The 21,850-nt window shown below is 40.1% G+C and overlaps 1 long non-coding RNA gene across 1 annotated transcript; it reads left to right on the forward strand.

The window, feature by feature from the left end:
* The first annotated feature begins 1,866 nt into the window (after nucleotides 1-1,866).
* LOC307039808 lies at nucleotides 1,867-21,231 on the forward strand. Its single transcript, XR_013808339.1, has 3 exons — nucleotides 1,867-4,726; nucleotides 19,047-19,132; nucleotides 20,374-21,231. It is a non-coding gene; the product is annotated as an uncharacterized lncRNA (long non-coding RNA).
* The last annotated feature ends 619 nt before the right edge of the window (nucleotides 21,232-21,850 follow it).

Genomic DNA, 21,850 nt, shown 5'->3' on the forward strand with positions numbered 1-21,850 from the left:
GTGGAGTGCATATATTTTGTTTAATTAAATCAAACATAGCCCCAAGGCCTTTACAAATGGCAAGTTCAGAACTCAGTACATGTGAAGCTAATATAACCATCAACATCATTAGATTTAGATTAAATGATCGAATAATTCACACAAAATAGCAATTTAGGGCCATACACAAACAACAGTACATATTATGGTATAATAACAATAAAGACAAGTGAGCCATACCACATCAATTGCTTAATTAAAAGCAAAAACAATTAAAAGACTTGTATTAATTAGCAAACCACAACATACATTCTTTTAAAACTCAAACCTTTTTTGATTAACATAGTGATAACTGACATACAGTATGCAACCAACTTGGCAGATATATGCCATCTAATGAGAGAAATGGCATTTTTTTTTATTTAGCAAGAGCAGGGAAGTCGGGAGTATACGTTGTCATGGCAATACGCATACAGTGATGCAGATACTGGTCAGTGAGGGATGCTCGATTATTAGTTTTTATGGCATTCATGTGTGAGAATGCCAATTCGCACGTGTAAGTCGAGCCAAACATTGTGAGGACAAGAAGTGCAAGACCCCTTGAAAGAGGGAATTTCTCGTGGCTGACTTCATGAGTCCAGAACTTTTCAGAACCTGCCAGCTGAAATGACTGTCGCAGGTCATCTGATGACTGAATGTCAATGAGTTCGAGTTGTAAAGACGCCTCATTTAATGTCACAATCAGCTCCTTTGCTTCAGTGCAAACTCCCCCTCTACATTCACAGAGAAAGGGTCCTTCACAAATCTCATCACTTCAGTCGGGAGACTGAAATGGTCAAACCTCGCGGCAAAGTTGGTTTTCAATGCGTCCATAAATCCAGTCATCACCTTGGTGATTTGTAAACCTGCAGTGCGCATGGTTGGAAAATGGAGCATTTTGCCTGGACATAAATCCGCAAAAAAAAGTGTGAGCTTTTTTTGAAACGCATGGAGTCTCTCCACAAGTTGTGTAACCATTTTATCTCTGCCCTGCAGCTCCAAATTGAGTTGGTTCAGATGTTGGAAAATGTCGCTCAAAAAGCAAACAGCAGCGTAAAACTCATAATTCCCTATCAGACACAGAAAGGCGTTGGCTTTTTTATGTTTTGAATTGCGGAGAAACGCCATGATCTCCTCCTTAAGTTCACAAAATCGTTTCAAGACGTTTCCTTTGCTTAGGCATCTAATGTCACTGTGCATGAACAAATCATTATATCGAGCTGACATGTCTGACAACATCTGGCGGAAAAGGCGGTGCTGTAAACTGGAGTTACAACGAATAAAGTTAATAATCACCATGACAGAGTCCATTGTGTTTTTTAACTCACCACTCAGTTTTGCGCACAGGAGGCTTTGGTGGATGAGGCAATGAAGCGATCTCAGCTGTGGAGCCACATCTGCCAGCCTAGCGGACAGTCCCTGTGTTCGGCCCGACATCGCAGGGACCCCATCCGTTACAAGCATGTTAATACGATCCAATCCCAACTTGTGCTCCTTGAAAAATGAAACCACTTTGTGGAACATCACCTCACCGGTCGTGTGTCCATCCAAAGGAATTAATCCAATTAGATCGTCCCGAAAGAACTCACCATCAAAAAATCTAACATAGAGGCACAGCTGTGCAACATCGCTGCTGTCAGTGGATTCATCAATAGCTAGCGACATAACCTCCGCCTTTCTCAGTTTGTCCAAGAGAATCTCAAAAACGTCCGATGCAAGGGTCTCCACTCTCCTTGATGTTGACGTGTCAGAAATCGGAATGTTCTTACTTGAGTCAATAACGCTTTTTCTGATTTTCTCATCTGCAACCACTTCCTCAATTGATGCAAGCATACACTCTTTGACTGTCTCTGCGTCCGTAAAAGGCCTTTTCTTTTTGCCTAATATCCAGGCCACTCGTAGGGACGCTGCGGTGGTCATAGCACAAAGTTAGCCCCAAAATCTTATGGTGGCGAGCATCAGAGCCCGCTGGAAAAGTGGCGTCAAAGTTGGCGTGAGCTGTCTTAAAATGCCTTCTCAAGTTGTACTCTTTACACACCGATAAACACTCATTGCTGATTAAACACACGGGCCTCCCACTGACATTTACACACAAGTACTTCTCTTTCCACTCGCTGTTGAATTGCCGGTTTTCGGTGTCAACCTTTCGTTTTTTTAACGTAGAAAGAGACATTTCGATATCCAACTATGCTGACCAGGTTTGATTAATCGTACCATTGGCGCGAAACCGTCGAAGGTGCGCGAGCTTGTAGTGAAGGGCAGCGCGAGCCGCGAGGAAGCGCGCAGAGACGCAATAAATGACAGGAGTTGCTAGTAGATGGGTTCGAAACCCGAGCCCGCCAAAGTTTTCAGGCAATGTCTTCCCCTCTATCTTTCAATGTAACACCCTCTCAGGAATAAAGGCACTCTGGTCCAAAACAATTTTTTTTAAATGAATCTTTTTTTTTTATTAAACTTTAATTTTTTTTTTTTTACTTTTTAACATTATACTCAAAGGGCCAGTAAATATCACCCGGGGGCCGGATTTGGCCCGCGGGCCGCCAATTGAATAGCCCTGATATACACGGTGGAAAAACACCCATAACCAGACATACAAAACTACAAACGTGACAAAACATGAGAATCCTGACAGTACATAAAACAGCGGGTACTTTTTTTCTTGTGGAATCAACTTCCCAGTAAGATTACAAAAAAGTTGTAAAATGCGCTGAAAGTCATATCCAGATATATTTTTCCTCTCCATTAATTTGACTGGGCCGAGAGCAGCAGTGAAGACGCGGATTGGAAGCTAAACGTATGGAAATGTTGGCTTAATGCGCCACTAAGCAACTTTCATGAACTGAGCCTCCGTTGAACGCTGTATCTTCTCTTACACATCCATGCTGAAAACAAGGCAAACTGGCTTGGTTTCGCCCTATAGAAAAAATAAAAAGTCCACAGCACCTAGATGTTTCACTAATTGGCAGGATATATGATGTGTAGAAACGACAAAGTGTGAAAACATCAAGTTGTGATTTCAGAAAGTGTTATGTGCCAGACCATCTTTTTCTTGGCCGAGAGCAGCAACTTCCTGCTCTGAGAAACAAACATGTCACCGGCAGTCTGCAGCTACACTGACACCCACCAGATGCTTCAGTGAGAGAAAATACTTTCCAAGAACTTGAATGTTACAAAGAAGGTCTATTTTTTGTTTTATTAAGAATGTAATTCGGCATTAATGAAACGGTTGCCTTTGTGCCGTTTAATGCTGGAACAATAAAGACTTCACTGGATGGTTTTAAATAAATGTGAGATTTCATACATAATGCAGCGTTAAGTGGATCTCTACAGCTGTTCGACATCACCCTGGACACTGCGACCGCCACCTAATTAATATGAAATCTGCCTTACATTATGAATGAGGGCCAGGTGTGCCTCATTAAATCTGGGGCCTCTTTCGCCAAAACACACCCACACACACACACAGACGCACAGCATGTCAGGTAGAGTGTGAAGTGTGTGTTGCCCTTGACTAAAGTACATAGAGAGGACTCGGTGGAATTGGTAACATCAGGACTGTCACTGCTCTCTCACCATTAAAATGTGAGGCAGAGGATTCATTTAGGGACATTCATTATTGCAGTTAGCTAACTGCACTCTTTAAAAGGCAAGTTTGATCCCAGTGTGACTGCGGTGTGATATTTGAGGAAACGCTGTCAAATAAATCATGCATATGCACTGACACGTTACAGTGAAGTAATTGCATTGCGTTAGATGCCAAGAAAGTAAAAAAAGAAAATGAGCACCGTGTTCAGTAACGTTGCAGACCTACTGCTATATTCGTGGCAGTCTCGAGTCACACAAAGTGCACCAGGACATATTGTGCATTGTCTGTCTTTCCATCTGGACGAGCCCGGTTTGATTTCACTGGAGGGACCAGCGGCGACAGAAGCCAGCTGATTCGGGACGGTTCCAAATGCCCAGCTGGTGGATTCCTCCGGAGCGGCTGACTGAGCTGTGGGAGCGCTCCGGCTCGCGTATTCCTCCATCTGCCGTCCTGGAGGAACCACTTCAGAACGGTGGCCAGGGCTCGGTGTGAGCCAAACGCCCGACCCGTCACCCCCCCCCCACCACTCTCTTACCCCGAGGCCTCATCCGAAGCCATCACACCGACCTCTCCTTGGCGTGGCGCCAGCTGCTCTGCTGAAAATAGCCCCGCCAATTCATCACGGTATCTTGCCAGAAGCCTTTGTGCTGCATAGGCACTTCTCTTAATTTTGGGATCTGTTTCATAGCGAGCCGGAGAGACCGCTGACAACTTCGGTAATACCATTATTGGATGCCATATCTGTAGAGCTCCATTAGGACACTTAAAAAGCCTCCACATCAGTAGATACCGGTGGTCTTAACTAACGTATATCACTAAAGAGCCATTAGCTACCGAGGGGTGGGTGATGGGCGACATCTGAGCACGGTCAAATCTTCGGTTCAAGGTCAGGGCGCCAGAGAAGTGCGTCCAGAGCAGAAACAGTCAAGTTTTTTCCTATATCTCTGTCTGCGTCAGCTTGACCCCGGTCTGTGGGCTGCAGCTGTTGCTCCTCCTGCTCCACTTAGCTGGAGAGGCACACTGCCAGCCTTCTCCTGCATCATCAGGAACTCATCAGGATTTTTTGAGACCCTGATTAGGGTCCTGCCCAGACTTCACATTCCCCGACTCTCAGTGCTCAAGGTAATCAAGCAACTCACATGGAAGGTAGCAGAAAGAGAAAAACATGTTTTTTTATAAAGCAGTGTTTCCTTATAGTGCTGAACAATATAGCACAAACTGTGTGATGGTCATTATGACATTTAATGATTATGTTTACCTGCCTTTATCTGCTTGTTCTCATCAGGATTAGCAGCTACAACTCAAACAGATAATGAGCAATACAATACAACTTAACTCTAACTAACACATCGAAGTCGTAAAGAATGACTTCCAAGCTCGTAAAAAGGGGCATGAGTTTCTTTGCTCAAAACTCTCTCACACTGTCCCTTTTTGGAGAAAATGCTTAGTGCCACAAGGTTTGTTCCGCCCAACCTTCATCATTTGAAAAGTGGATATTGAGTGGGAGAATTTCACATATTACTGAGATTGCAATTCTCACTTTTGCACCTGTGTCACCTTCAGGTGTACATCGTTTTAAAATTGTATTTTACATAACACTATAAGTGGCACTTGTATTCAAAAGTTCATACCATTCATTATCCTTTATTATACATGATGAAAGTACATCATTTAAATAAATACATTTTGTATTATTTGACTTTAATATTGTTGCACTATATCTGTAAAGCGTCTTTGAGCACCTGTAAAAGCGCTAACAAAATAAATCTATTATTATTATTATTATATGTAGTATTACTGCAATATTGCAAAAAATGACTGCAAGACCATATACAGTAAATGCATCAGGGCCGTCATGTTCATGCGCAGGTTCATATCAGTGATGTGACATGTTTACATAATCTAATGTTCAAAAGGCTCTTTATTTCTCTCATACTGCCTGTAACTCTTTTCACCCTCTGTCTGAAACCAGAGCCCAGTCTGCTCTGATTGGTTAGCTGGCCGGCTCTGTTGTGATTGGTCAACCACTTATAGATGTCCCGCCCCTTAGCCTATCACATACAAGGTGTTGGAGCGATAGCCAATAGAAGTGCAAGTGTTAGGTCATGATGTCACTATGTTACAGAAGTAAAGGCCCTGACACACCTACCCGATTTTGGGAGTCAGAGGCCGTCAGAGGCAGTTGGGCATTCGCGGCGCCCTACTGAGGTTGGTGTGTCCCGCACCGTCGTTGCTTTACGGCACATTTTCACACCTCCCGCGTCAGATTCAACACTCTGATTGGCTGTTGCCTCTTTTGAATGACGAATACACACTACCGCTGCCTGCTGGTAAGGACAGTTATTGCCACTCGTCGACTGAAGTCTTTGCGGTGTGTTCGTAGGTGGGTGGCGTAGCCTACGCAGGCGACGTTGCGTACGTAAAAGTTGGGACGCCTTCGGTACGCGTTCTTTGGTCTAGGGTCGTTGTGTAGCGGCCTTTAAACAAAGGAGTGCAATGGAGGTGTTTCAGGCAGGGGGGTGTGTGGGAGAGAAGGATCTTTGGGATTTAAGCTTTTGCAGACCGTTTGCATTGTGTAAATGTCCCCGCTGTGGGACTAGTAAAGGATTTTTGATTCTGAAAAAACATATTCACACACTACAGGAAAGGGAAATTCTCCAAAAGCACAATATATACTCAAAGCAGTGCAAATAGTTCATGTTCTGATTACATTACAGCGTCTGATACTATCCTCATAGACCCTTTCTTTAAGACATGAAGTGAGCTTTTACTCTGCCCCCCCTACATCTATGAGTAGACAAGTTCCTGCCCCAATGCTTCACTCATCTTGATGAGCTGTCTGCCTTGAAACAGCAGCCGCCCTGCTGAGATAACCTGCGTCTGGAAAGAAGATGAACAGGAAGTAGATAAAGAACGGCTCTTTGATTCTGGCTGCTTTCCTAGATTGGTGTTGTGTTATTGTTTCCCTGTTTGTTGAGGCCTTCAAAGCCCTTCTCCTCTCACACAGCAGATGATATTCAGAAAAATGTCCTTGAAAAGAATGATGTATGGCGTATCCCAATGTATTTGTAACTAACTGTTCATATTAAAGAATAATATATAGCTTGAATGTCATAATTTGGTCATTACAAAAGTCTACATTCACGATTCTGCCCCGATGTTTTCATCTATATATTTTTGTTATGTTCAAATAGGTAGAAGATTATTATACATACATTAAATAACTCTCCTTTTGATTCAGAGAAACTTTTTTTTTCTTTTTTTTCTCCAATACTTTCCTCAGATATGAGTTAAAAAGAACTTGTATTTTTTCATTTCAATTCACTGTCCTTCTGTATGAAGCGGCTCTAAATATCAAATAAAATGTTTTCAAAGGATGAACCACTGATTACATTTCCTCATTTATAATCACCTTTAGATGAACCAGATTACAATTAAGAGTGTGGGAGTGCAGATATTTCTTTGAATTAATAATCTGTGACGAATATCCAGGGTTACTGTCAGTAATGGTCTCTTTCTTTGCTCAAAACCAATTTGAAAAACTCCCACACCGTCCTTTTTTCTGCAAAAATATTTAGTACCACAAGGTTTGTTCCGTCCAACCTTCATGATTTGAACAGTGGATATTGAGCGGGAGATTTTTCTGATAGATTTTAGAGATTGCACTTTTTGCTGATGCACCTGTGTACATAATTACAAATATTTATTTTATAAAACACATTTCATGTCAAAAAGCTGACACTTAAATGTTAGGGTCTTTTTACCAACCATAGCAGCTAAGAACCCACATTTTCATATTTAAAACACCATTTTAATCATATTAAAAAGGCTTAGTTGAATACTCTGATTCTGATTAGCCAATTTGGACATTGGTCCTTTTAACAGACTGTTGCTAAGGAGAACAGCATGTTGCTAAGGAGGATTAAGGGACTATGTAGCGATTGTCTGCACATTCATATTTCATATCAACATGCAGAAAGTTGTACGGTAAAGTTAACATCGGCTGTGGACAACAAACATTAGAAAACACTATATAATACTTTCTGAATTTTGTTTTTTATATTTCAGGAGAACACAAAACTTTGGATTCATGATGGCTAAAGTGTCCGCAGTATAGAAAAGAAAAACAGCGTATGACAAAGAAAGAGGTTCGAAGACAGAGCGCTGGACATCAGAGAAATCAGCAGAAGAAGACAGACAGGAAGTAAACACTCACAGGAACACAGTATGGGCTGTGGCAGAGTTTAAAGACTTGGACAGTTATAGCGCTGCCGTCATTGTCAGTGACCTTTCTGTTGCCTCAGTTCCATCTGTTGTTATTCAGTGGTATATTGGTGTTTCCGCAAATATACTTAAAGGTCACTTATCATGCAATTTTTAGGCAATAGCATAGGTCTCAGATATATAAAAATATTAAAAAACATGTCTATGAAGTGTTTTGCTCAAAATACCAAACAGATCTCCCATTGTAGCCATGCCTCATATCCCTCTATTTCACTTCCTGTTTCAAAAGTGCTGATTTTATGTATAAAGCTTTAAAAAAATTAAAAAAATAGATACAAAATAAAGGAGGAGGGGTCTGAGCTCATGCGGGACCCGGCAGCTACTGTCTAAACTAAATGCAGCCGTGATGAAACGCCATATAATGGATTATGAAGGATGATTTTTGAAACAGTATGGAGCTCAAAGGCTTTCTCTCTTGCCGGTTATACCACAAGGTGAGTTCCTTTTTATTTCCTGCTTCTTCACACACATGCTCTCCAGTACAGGTTAGCTCTGAGTGTTAGCCATGCTAATGTAAACACCGACCATATTACGTCCAAAACAGTCGGGCATTGTTTCTGATAGCAACTTTCTGATAGGGCCGTGGGTCCACATTTCATATCGGACGCAAATCTGGATCAATCAAATCTCCGTTGTAGACCCGTTTTTAGAGATTTAGGTACAGAGGAAAAGAGAGAGGGTTTTATTTTCTGACGCTGCGTGAGTTCCCTGACACACCGGGGACACATATTTATGTATTAACATTAACATAATGGCAGTAAGAACCTGCACAAGTCAAAGAGTATCAGTCCTTACTTTGCTTAGAAATAAAGACAGGGTTATTCGTAAGTGATCAATCTCCTATTTTCCTAATCTTCAGATTTGTATTCCATATTGTATTCCTTCTTAGTCCATTCCGTTGCAATTAAATACTGTTATATTTTACTATATTTTTTTATTATTTTAAAGATGTTTTTAGTTCTCTACTTGTGTTTTTAATTCTTGTTTTACTTTTATGTATGCACCATGACACCAAGTCAAATTCCTTGTGCGTGTAAACCTACCTGGTAATAAACCTGTTTCTGATTCTGATTCTAAGACTTAGTTATATTTTTGAATCAAAGTTACAAAGTTATTCAATCCTGATACATGATTAAACCAGAATGCAATAGTGAGATAAATCACGTGCTTTGCAAACACTCGCGCTAATGCAACTGGAGCCCTTTTTGTAAATACACAATGCAGAGAAGGCTTCACATCTAAAGCTATAAGGTTAAAAGCCTTAGTGAAGCTAACCCTGAGTGTGCTAATAATACAACAAGACAAGAAGATCCAACTTTAATTTTATATTTTATTATGGATTGAACATGGACAAAAGTGCTTGTATTGGCAGATGATCCTGTCCCACTGTGAACTAATGAGGCCGAATTGAAACAATTACAAGCACTGCTTATCGATCCGGTTCTTTAACAGTGTTTGTATACATTATTTTTTAGGGGAAAAACTAAACACATTAGAAACAGAATTCACATTGATTCATTTTGTGTATAGTGTGGATTGTGGGCTGCTAGCACACATACCTGCAGTGGTGGTGGTAAGTAGATTTACTCAAGAACTGTACTTATATTGAGGCACTTCCTCCTCTACAGTTCAGAGGTAAATGGTTTACTTCTACTCCACTACATGTATTTAATACCTTTAGTTACTTCACAGATCTGGATGAATGATGTGAAATATAATCAACTCAGACTTTAGTTACACCTGGAGTAAATACACAAGCTACCCTGCAGTATACTACTTTTACTTAAGTACTTGATCTGAGTACTTCTCCCACCTTACTCGTAATTGGGGCAACAGAACTCCGATTTCTCCGTATGAATATGATGCCTTTTGTCCTTTTTTCCCCGCGAAAACACTTATGCTTATACTTAACCCTGAGTGTTGAAATGATGCATGGAGTATTTAAGGTGGCCTTTTCAGTACTGAATATGCGGTATATTGTCGTCAGAATCTGGCAACCCCGGTGAAAAGATGCAGCCATGGCAACCCCACAGTCTGTACGAGCCCTCTTCAGAAAATTGATAAAAAATAAAACAAATAATTTAAATTCAGAGGGAACTATTTGAAAGCTTAAATTAACATTTAAATAATTAGTAATGCTGACAGAAAAGCAGTTCAATAATGGAGGATAATAGTTAAACTGTGTTGGTTCCAGCAGATGCAGAGGAAAAAAAGATCAAATGAAAAACTTGGAAAGCAGCTAGAGTGGGAAAGTTTTAAGACAGAAAACTCTGAAGTTGAATAGAGGAGTTGGATATGATTCAGAAATTCAGAATGAAGGATATAATTGATGTTTAATACCAATAAGCAGTGCCAAGGAAGTAAAGTTATATTAAGGCGCTTTTCCACTGCAGCACGTAGCACGGTTTAAGTGTGCCGTACCAAACCCGGCCCGCTTTTCTTTTCTTTTCCACTAGGGGTAGTTCTGGCTCAGGGCTACGTTTTCACCTTTTTTCTGGCCCTCCAAAATCGAGCTTCTTACCGGGCCAACAACCGGGCTGAATATGCTAAACTAGTGACGTAAACACTCTCGACTGCTGATTGGTCAGAAATAGTGCTGCATACCGGTACGCCGAACCGGTACTGGACTTGTAAAACGTTTTGGTTCAAGTCTGGTTAAAACCGGAACGTCGGGAACCGGTACTTGGACTCGCAAAAAAAAATAGCACTTACGCGTATTCTCCTTTTTGTTCTAAACCATCTAAAACCTTCCATAGATCGAGAAATTTGCGCTGAGAAAAGACGAAAAACATTGTGTCGGCGTCTGATATGGCGGCCATTACTGAACTCACGAAGTCTCGCAAAATATCGCAACTTCTCGCGAGATCTGTGTGACGTCAAGGGAAGCGATGTGATTGGCTTAGACATAGTGGACAGCGTGGTCGAGTAGTAGTCACTACAGTGTATAGTAGGTGTGTATCAGTGTAATGCGTATAGTCTACTCTACACTCTACCTTTCAGCAAAGTCAGCTCAGGGACTTTTTGGTTACTTTAGTTTGGTAAATGAAATAAATGTTTGAACTTTGTAGTAGTTCACTGTAGTTGCTGTCATAAGTCATTTGTAGACTAAGTGGCAAAAGTTTTTTTTTTTACATTTGTACTTTGTAGAGAAATGTAGACACAAGTTGGAAGGGAGCACAATACACCTGACGAGTTTGAATTTGAGTTGATTTCAGTTGATAATTAGCTCACAATAAGTTCACTTTAGTTACTCACACAACTTGACACAAGCCATAAGTCCGGTCCTGAACCTGAACCTCTGGACTTGAGTCCGGACCTGAACCTGAATGTGAGTCCAGGTACGCAGCACTACTCAGAAAGAATCGTCACCATCGTTGCGCGAGATAATCTTACCAAAATATCAGCCGTTAGCTCTTAGCACTCAGAGCTCACAGCTCCTCCTATCTGTTCAGAAACTGGACAAAAGTTAAACAAGTACGAACCACAGACTGTCTGTGTCATGGAGAATACAGTCGCTGGTTTATTTATGTCTGTAGGCCGTTGTTGTGAGTGTGGATGGAGCATCTTTATCATGCTTTAGCTCAGCTTTCGATGCAATCGATCATAGTCTGCTACTGAACAAACTCAAATGCTATGGCTTTGGTCCTGTTGCTATGTGTTGGATGGAGAGCTACCTGACTAGGAGAAGGCAGCGAGTCTTTTTCAATGGGAGCTTTTCTGAAAGTAAGGTGTTGCAGTGTGGCGTCCCACAGGGGAGTTCGCTTGGGCCTTTGTTGTATTCTATATTCACAAATGACCTTCCTTACGTATTAAATAAGTCCAGTGCAATAATGTATGCTAATGATTCCACAATGTACAGTACAGCATCAACATGCAGTGAGTTAAACTATCTACTTAAAATAGAGATTAAAGCCATAGCAGACTGGGTCAACAATAACAAACTGGTACTCAACATTGCAAAAACAAAAGCAATGGTGTTCGGATCCAGACATATTTTAAGCAGCAATCCTCAATTAAGCCTGACACTGGCTGGTCAGCCAGTAGAACAGGTAAACGAGACTAAATTGCTTGGCATTGTTCTTGATTCTGGTTTACGGTGGACAAAGCAAATTGACAGTATCGTAACTAAAATGGGAAGGAACATAGCTGTGGCGAGAAAATGTACAAAGTATGTAACACCAACCACTTTGAAACAAGTCATTCAGGCTCTGCTTTTGTCACATCTTGAGTACTGTCCGGTCATATGGTCATCAGCGGCAAAAACACATTTACAGAAATTACAAATTTGTCACGATTCTCATGTTATGTCACGTTTATAGTTTTGTAGGTTTGGGTGTTTTTGCTGTTTTCCATGTCATGTTTCCCTTTGGGTTATTGTCTGGTCCTTTTCCCTGTGTTTTCCTCTTGTCATTAGCTTCCCTGGTGTGTCTAATTGTCTGATTATGTTCACCTGGGCCCCTGTGTTTTCTCCTCCCTCCTCACCTGTGTCTTGTTGTGTGATTGAGTCTTGTGTGTATTTAAGTTCTGGGTTGTCTGTCTGTCTTGGTCGGTTCGTCTTGTTCCCTGACTAGTTCTGCGGTGAGTGTTCTGTTTTTGTCATTGTACATATATCTCATAGCCTTGAAATAAAGGAAGTTCAGTTTATATCTGCATTTGGGTCCTGCTTGTTTCACAAACCGTGACAAAATTCCTCAAAACAAGGCTGCCAGACTAGCTCTCCACTGTTCGAAGCGCACTCATATTGGAGTTTTGCATAGAAACCTATCATGGCTTCCAGTCTGCAATCTCGTGTTATCACTTTTCTAAAAAATGTCAAATTTAACAAAAAACCACTGTATTTTTATGATCAAATAGTTTACGCAAGAGACGAGCATGACCATAAGACTAGACAAGCTACATCAGGCCATCTACTGGCACCTAAACCCAGGACCAATCTTCTGAAATCTTCTGTGTCTTATAGAGCTATAAAGGAATGGAACTCATTGCCAAACTACCTCGCTGAAATAGAGTCCAGAGCCTCTTTCAAGAAGAGATTGAAGGGCCATCTACTAATGACCATGTACCCTTGTGAGCTGTGAACCCTAATTGAATTTGATCGCATGTTGTTGATGATATTGGTGATGTTGTTAATGTTGTTAATGATGTCAGGACTTATGTTCTAATTGTTGCTGTTTTATTTTTGTATTGTTTTAAGTGTCGGACCCCAGGAAGAGTAGCTTTTGTCGAGAGCAAAAGCTACTGGGGATCCTTAATAAACATAAGCATCTCCATTCAGAAAAATGCGTTACTATAGTTACTACCACAGTAGCTAAACTGTAATGGAAACGCAGCATAAAGTGAGCCTAGCCTACCAAGGCCTAGCCATAACCAAGCCGTGCTAGGTCCTGCAGTGGAAAAGCGCCATTTTAGTTTTATAGGGAAAAGTAAATGTGGAGAAGTGAGATTAATAATGTCGACTAAACTAATGATGTAACTTCTTACTTTAAATTATTGTTTAATATTTTTTCATTTGTATTCTATGTATTTTAGTTTAAACTGTATGTCATATTGTATGCCCTGTTACCATAGTTTTATATGATGCAAATAATACATTAAAAAACATATTAATAACATAAATCGTACTGGAATTGAAATATTCAGCAGGATAAATGCATTCATAAAAAAAGCATTTGACAAACAGTTAAGTCTTATTTCTAGCATTTTAACGGATAATAACAGATACACAGCCTTGATTGCATTGTAGAAGAAATACTTGTGCTGTGCTTCTCTAGCTTTCTCTGACATTAGAAATAAGGACATTTGTATATCATGAAAACAGGGATACATGTTACCTTCCTAACTAAAGCTGCTTGAGTGTAAACAGCAACCCAAGCACTATTAGGAATTCAATAAGTGGATATTTCTTCACTGAAACTGAGATATTAAATTCCCACCAAGCTGTGTACATCTATTAGTAATACCTTTATGAGCTCAATTTGAAAGCAGAAACATAAGTGAAATCCAAATAAATATTTATCACACACATTCTGGGAGATACAGAACACATTCTCTTGAATAAAAAACCTATTAAAATAAAAGTGCTGTACAGTAAAAACACTTCAAACATCACCTTAATCGACCTTTCTCAACTGTTATTAAGTCATTTATACTTGCCAAGGGGAACCTGAACCAATAAAACAGTGGCATGGGCACTAGTAGAAATATAATTGTATATGTGATGATACTGAATCGCCACATTTTGGCCAATCAGGAGAAAGCCTAAAAATCTCACAATCTCTTTAATACGGTAGCAGAACAACACATTTTAATAGATGGTAATAAGGTAATGTATACAAAGGGTGTAAAATGAAGTGTGATCTACGATATTCACACCAGCTTGGTTTTCAGAATGCTCAAAATCACACTCAATCTATAGTTTCTCAAAACGGCCTGAGGGGCAGACTGACTGACAAGATCTGCCAAAATGTCGTTTGCATGAAGTGGAGGAAGGATCAAAATACCCTTGTGTATACGTTTTACCTCTGTTACGCCCCAAAGAAAGTGCTTCGTCGTCACACTCTGATTGGCTGAAAGGGGGAATGCACCAAGCTGCTCTCAAGTCTTAATTAGGAGACAAGTTGTGTGAATAACCCCTAATCAACACAGATTGTTTTGTTCTCATTCCTTTGGTTTACATCTAAAATAATTCCATAAAAACTGATAAAACATATGTAGTTCTGTTTTGAGAGTATTGAAAGAATAACTTGTTTATTTTGGTTATGTTTTCAATAATGCTGATTTAATGACGAATACAAGGACACCTGATTGTACAGAAGTCTATGAGAAATTGACCCTACTTCTTTCTTGTATGTACATGTTTACAAATGTGTTACAATGCATACAATGAACGGCTTTTTGTAAGGGTAATTTGCTTGTACACTTGTTATACCTTAACATCTCTTTTGCTACAGAGTTGTATTGTACTGGTAGAAGCAGTTTCACATTCAGTAATATAAGTGCTTTTGTACACAGTAATGTTATTTGTATTGCTTGCACTCAAGCCTTTAAACAGGCTTTTATACCATTAAATGTATTGCTTCAAGCACAACACGAAATGCATCTGGATGCTTTGTTTTCCTTCCCAATCGCTGGCATATAAAGCGTCCTCGGCATAATACAAACCAAAACAGTGTATGGTCCTCCAGCATACATTCAGGTATGATGATTATGTATTCGAGGCTTCGAGGGAAAGGTCATCTATCCTTTATTAAGATGTCATCCAGACTTTATCAGGATGGAGAGCACACTGAAAAGATTGAGTTGGATTGTAAAGTGCCATCAATAGGTGAGCTGGGTGAAAAATTGCACAATAAACGCACTCTGTGAAAGGTTGGTGCTGATCAAGGCCGGAGTGAGGCAGCTTCCATTTGGTGTTTGAAAAACAAATGATGTAATAATGAAGGCTTGATTGTATGTGATACAAAAGTTAGTGTTGTACATTCGTTTCCTACCACTGCATCTCTCTAGTTTCCCTCCAACCTTCACTTTCGAGATGTGAATTTGCTTTGCTGAAATGGCTCTGCTTGAAAAGGTGACAGACATTATTATTCTCTGTAAACCTGAGATAGATCAAAAGGAAACAGGTGCTAGAAAACTTGTCATTTGTAACACAAGTCGAGATTTAGAGAAATACGGGGGGAAAGGGTAGCTCTGAAATTCCAAACAAATAACCCATACTGTTATAATAACCGCACATGAGCTCCATCTGAATTGCACACGCTCCGATACCTTAAGTCTCAATGAAAGCTGAATTATACTGTAGAGCTGAATGAATTCAAATCAGTGCAGGGCTTCAAGCCTTTTGCCCGACTGCGGCTACCGCTTCCTTGTTAGCGAGGAACGGCTCAAGCCCTCTAGGTGACCACTGTTGGGGCAGAATCTCTGCTCCGCCCCGTTCCTATATGAGCGGGTTCTCAAAAGAAGGAAAAATTCAAAGCAGCCAGGATAAGGGTTAAACAATAATCTGCTTTAATGGTGGAATCATACAAATACATCACCTAATCACGAAGCACTCTGCAGAGTACTCCGGGCTCAGGTTCTACCACCGTGTGAGACACGTCTCAGGAACGGCAAGTCAAAAACAAGAGCGCCGATCTTCAAAATGATCACAACATTTATACACAGAGTTCACTTCTGAGCGAGCCAGACAGTGAGTTGGCAGTGTTCCATTGGTCGGTTTCCCTTCTGGGCGGGATCCCAGGTAGTAAGTCCGCAATTGTTGATTCCATGTTGCTTCTGTGCGAGCGTGTGTGTGTGTGTGTGTGTTTCTGTCCCTCTGCCCTTAGGCTGATCCCCCAATCAATGATTTGGAGTCATGACAGAGGACTCTTTGACAGGACACATACTCATTCCCCCTAAACATCTTCAACACACACATCCTATCATGTATCTTATCACACAACAGTCACCTGTTTTTCTCTATGAAAGCCATATTTGTAAATATCCAAACGCCATCGTCCCATGACAGTCACCGCATCAGTCAACCAACATAAGTTAATTGTTCTTGTGGCTTAACGGCTTCCCTGAACTTCCCTTCACCCCAAAGTCAGCTTACTAGGATTGAATACATTTTATTGATAAGCTCAAAAGGACGTTTATCTTGTTTACTGCTGGGTGACCCAAGTCTCAAGGCCTGCAGGATGTGTAGGAGATAAACATTAATCCTACAAGACTTTAACTACATTATCTGAAAATGTATCCGGGAATTCCCCTGTTGATTGCAAGGACTATTGATAATGAACAGAGAGACCCTAGGGGCCTCTTCTTGGTATCTGCTAGGCAGAAGTCACTCAATGCAGAAATCACAAGTTTAACACACATTCTATATAAGGTGACATTAAAATGAATATACCAGATTGAACGTTCCTGCCATAACACGTTACTTTAATCCTTCAAATAATTCAAATAATACTTCACCATAAATCCACAAAAGCTTCTGCCTAAAAAGACGGACTGTAATGGAAAGTTTAAAACCCAAAAAGCAGAATATGTCTTTTTTAACTCGAGGTGTGTGTGCTTTTTGCTTTCTTATACCGCCAACTCAAACAACAGAGTTAACGCTCGCTTTTATCCCTTGACATTTCCTCAAGAAAATATATTGTCACAGAAGATTTAACCTCAAACAAGAAAAAAAGGATCTTGTTAGATCAAATTCTTTTCCCCCCCATCATAACAAGATACAGCACTTTCATGTTATAATGACATATTTTTCTCATTATTGAGACAAACCATAGTATGTCGTCATAAAAAGAAACTTTCCTTGTTAAAATGACATGAAAACTTTTGATAGGGTTCTCATCATAGCAAGCTGGAATGTTGACGTGGCAAGAAAGTTGAATAAGTGCGCTTGACGATGAAAAAAAGTTTCTACCTGAAAGACAGCCAAGTTATTTCTTTAAGTTTAGAAACAACAAAGTCTAAGGCAGTTCAATTTTCAACATTTATTCTTTAAAACAGTTTTTCAAGGTTATTCTTGTGGGAAAATACAAAAACTTTTACAAAAATGTATGACTGTAAAGATTAGGTTGAACCCAAAGCAAATCTTCACCTTGTACTTCAATGCTAGTTCTTTGCTTTCATTGTTCATTTTCCCACCAAAACTGTGCTGACTATGGATGTACAGTATAAAGGAAACTGGCTACAGCATTGGAGTTATTCAAATAACCAAAATGTTTGCATCCATTCAGCCTTTGTAAGTGTTCACAATGGGAAGTTGATGAACCTCTTTCACAATGTAAGTCTATGGGAAAACGTTGTTGGGCCCAATAGCATCATGTTGCTAAGTGCTAGCCAGTTAGCAACAATACCATTCGTATATTTATTTGTTTATACGACAGATCAGCCTCTAACTGATCTTGACATTTACCAGAATTGTTTCTTCTGTACTTTACTGAATTGGAGTTTTAAAGCCTTGGAATAAAATGTATGGAATTAAAAACTAAAATATTTAAAAGAGGGCCATCAAAAGCAAGAATCTTTGTTTGGGTCCAAACAGTTTCATCTCCGTCACATGTTCTTCAGCCCATTTTTTCCAACTGGGTATATGGCATTTGTGACCTAACATTGTAATTAAATTAATTTTGAAGGGGTTTTACAAAATACACTAAACAAAAAAAATTGTTTGAAAAGATCTCCCCATAAGACAGACATTTTCCATTATATTAGGATGAAGATCAGATGTAGTTATTCAAAATCAAATTATTACAGTAAGTTATATTTTACAAAATCTGTTGCACACCATGCATTTCTTATTACATTACATGTCATGTGTTAGACACTTTTATCCAAAGCGAATTACATACATTCAGTACAGTGGACAATCCCCACAGGAGCAATTTGGGGTGAAGTGTCTCAGGGACACAACGACATGCTGACTGCAGTGGGACTTGAACTTGCTACCCCCTGATTCCAAGTCCAGCACACCATCCACTGAGCCACAGCCTCCCAGGCTAATATAAAATATATTATGTCACACACTTCACTTTTATTTCTTGCTCTTTAAAAGTATGCATGTTAGTACTCTTTTATTTGGAAGTGCACCACTTATCCTTAATGCAGCAGGGTATTAAATATCGGTGGGCGACGGTAAAGAGAAGAGCTCTAACTCCGGGTATTAAACTTGTACGCTTAATTTATTGAGTAATTTACTTTAAATATTCATGCTGTTACTCCAAATCATGAACTAAAAGGTGTGCAGCTGCAGTGCTCGAACAGTGAGGATGCATGATAGATAATGACTGTGTGTTTTAACCTTTACACAATTACAGAATGCATTACCCATTAGAGCCTGTTAACCTTCACATTTTCTGCTACTGTTTTATAAATGCCGTTTTGGGTAGAGTCTACGTAGTGGGAGGTATAAATGGAAGTGAAATATGTTGTCGGTTTTTAAGCTCAGTTGGGAGAGCACTGAGGCTGCGTGAGGCTTGTGTCCAGCTCTTAAAGAGATGTGATCTGACCTCAAGGCACACGATTGATCTGTGGTAAAAGGATTGTTATAGTGATCTCAAATTTGACTGAGTCAGGCCTCTGCACAGTCTGTATCATATTTTTCAAATGACATTGCTGTACTTCTCAACGTTAATACATATTCTGATGCCGTTTTATTTCATTATTTCAGCGTCGTATCGACTGGCTGATATTTAAAGCTTGTGAGTGCCTCAGCCATCAGCAGGGACTCAATCACACGTTTCAGAGGGATATCAGGTTTGACTTCAATATTTTCAGTTGCTATGCACCAATAATGTCGTCAATCTGTCTGTTTCTGGTCAAAGGCGGAGGTTTGTTTTCTAGATTATAAATGTATTTTACGTCAAAGGATATTTCTTTAAATGTCTTTTATTGTGATATGAAAAAAGAAAAAAACTGTATTTTTGTATTAAATAAAGGCAAGGCAAGGCAAGTTTATTTATATAGCACCTTTCAACACAAGGCAATTTAAAGTGCTTTACGAAAACGAATGACATTAAGAAAATGGCAATTAAAAACAGTCATTAACCCTCCTGTTGTCTTCGGGACAAATCTGACAGATTTACTACTTTCATCAATCATAACGTTTTTGTTTGACATTCGATTGCATTAAGGCTTTATGATATCCTTCACAGTAGACATTTGAGCATAATACATTTGCTGATCACCACTTTCATTGAATTTTGGATGATTTAGTCAACTCTGTAACACCCATGGTGTTCCCGGTCAAACACGACCGCCATAAAGAAAAGGAATTAGTAACCATCCGGATCAGATCAAACACACACGCACACGCACGCACACGCACGCACGCACGCACGCACGCACGCACCCACACACACACACACACACACACACACACACTCGAGATGTGTTCCCCCCCTTATGTGCCCATCCCCCCACATGGATCACACCTGGCACACGCAATACATGTTCAGTGTCTGTTCTTTGTATATTTACTGCAGTTGTTCATGTGTACCAGTAGTCTGATACAATATTTACAGTTTGAAAGGGTGTTAAATGAAATTTGGTGATGATTAATGGTTTTTGTGTTAATGTGACAGCAGTTAAAACAGGACCAGTCAAATTTGACTGCGAACACCAAAGTAAGGGGGGGGGGGAGCGAAGACAATAGGAGGGTTGAAAAGCAAAGGTAATATAATAAACATTCAAAGAACAAATAGATGAATAAAAGTTACAGTGCAGTGTAAGATATGAACAGTTCAATTAAAAATATTTAAAAGAAACAAAAGAAAATTCAATGACTGACCCCTATATTGAACTTTACTTTTTAAACCTAGACTAAGAGAAGTAAATGCTCATGTTGCAATACAAGATACCATACATACATTATACTACAAAATGTACTGAATATATGTGGGATGCATCTTTTGGCAGTATTTTCTAACCATGCCATCTGAAACAACAAATCAGATGTTTTTTTTGCCAGTAATTATTGCCTCTGCTCTCTCTCTCAGGGATCGGGGGATTTCACTCGTGAACTTCCTCTCATCGGGCTCTTGAGTAGTAGCCCTTGTGTGTTTTGAAAGACAAGTGAGCCGAAAGCCAAATTCCAGTTTAATTGGTGTGTTTGCGGCTCCCGTTGCACGCTCCTCACCAGCTTCAAATTATAGTTCCAGGGTGTAACTCAAGGACAAAGGGCTTGACACATTGATATGTGCACACAAGCATGATCGGTTACTGTGAGCAGCGTCTGAGGAGCGCTGAGTGCTGATCTGAGAGACAACGGCTGTCTGGTGATACTTTTAATGATCCGGAGGTGCGTGTTTTTGCATTTAAATGTGGCCTGTACGTACACTTAAGTATAACATGGAGCCTCTTCTGGCTGCTATACTAATAATAGATGGTAATGATGCTAGTAGTGCTTTTTACATCAATAGTAAATCATGGCCCTGGCTGAGGGCATTGGAAGATGGTGATATTCCTCCAGAGCTACATCCCTGCTTCAGTGTAGCCCTCGCAGTATGGTCTCATACCTCAGTCTCTTTGTTCACCCCCATGATGTAGGTGCACTTTCAGGCTCCAGACTTTTGACAACCATAGCTGCAAACCCAGGCTCAAAACATCCCATCTTTCTCTATTCTCTTTGTGTTTCCTGGGATGGTGAAACACAACGAGGTGTGAGAGGCTGCTGGACACGGAGCAACACATCCACTGGGAATATACCAGAAATCGTGTCCAACCGAGTCACCCATTAGAATTTTCAGCACGGACGGTCAAATAGGACTTTTTCTCATTATTTTTAAGGTTATTGCAATGACTCCAAATAATCTGTGATTATGTGATCAGCATCTGCAGCACATGTCCTCCACAGAGGGGGGCGGGGGGGGGGGGGCGGGGGGGGGGGGGGGAGTACAGCAGGAGTTCAAGTGTTGATTACTTTCTAGGGAAATGTGGGACTTCTGTGAGAACAGACTATGTGACTAACATGGTGATTGTCAGGGTTCTACAGCTAGTGGGAGATAATGTACACAGAGGTCAGTTTACCAATATGCTGGGCATGTATTGTACTTTCATGGATGAAATGCTATCACTCAGAGGGCTTCTCACTGACCAGCCTCTGTGATTTAATTGTATATTTTTGTTGTTTAATTATTTGTTCATGCTGTGTGGTACTGTTCTGTATATTATTTCATTTAAAGGGTTAGGTATGCATGTATATAGCCTGTCTAAAATAATCTGCCAGAGACCTGGGGGAAATATGAGCTGCCATTAACCCTTCCTTTTAACCGCAGTGTACATTTTCCATATGTTTGAAGACTACCTTAAACTAGATGGCGATAAAGCTGGTCCTGTTTTGATATTATAATGTGTACATAAGTGCAATAGTATCAACGTTTTCTATGAAACAGTGTGTAGGATGAAGTGCATCTAGTTGCCAGGTTGAATGCAACCAACTGAAAACAGCAACCTCTGATACTGAAAAAATGAATG

Source organism: Notothenia rossii, assembly GCF_949606895.1.
Source record: "Notothenia rossii genome assembly, chromosome: 5".
In the NCBI taxonomy this organism is placed as follows: domain Eukaryota; kingdom Metazoa; phylum Chordata; class Actinopteri; order Perciformes; family Nototheniidae; genus Notothenia; species Notothenia rossii.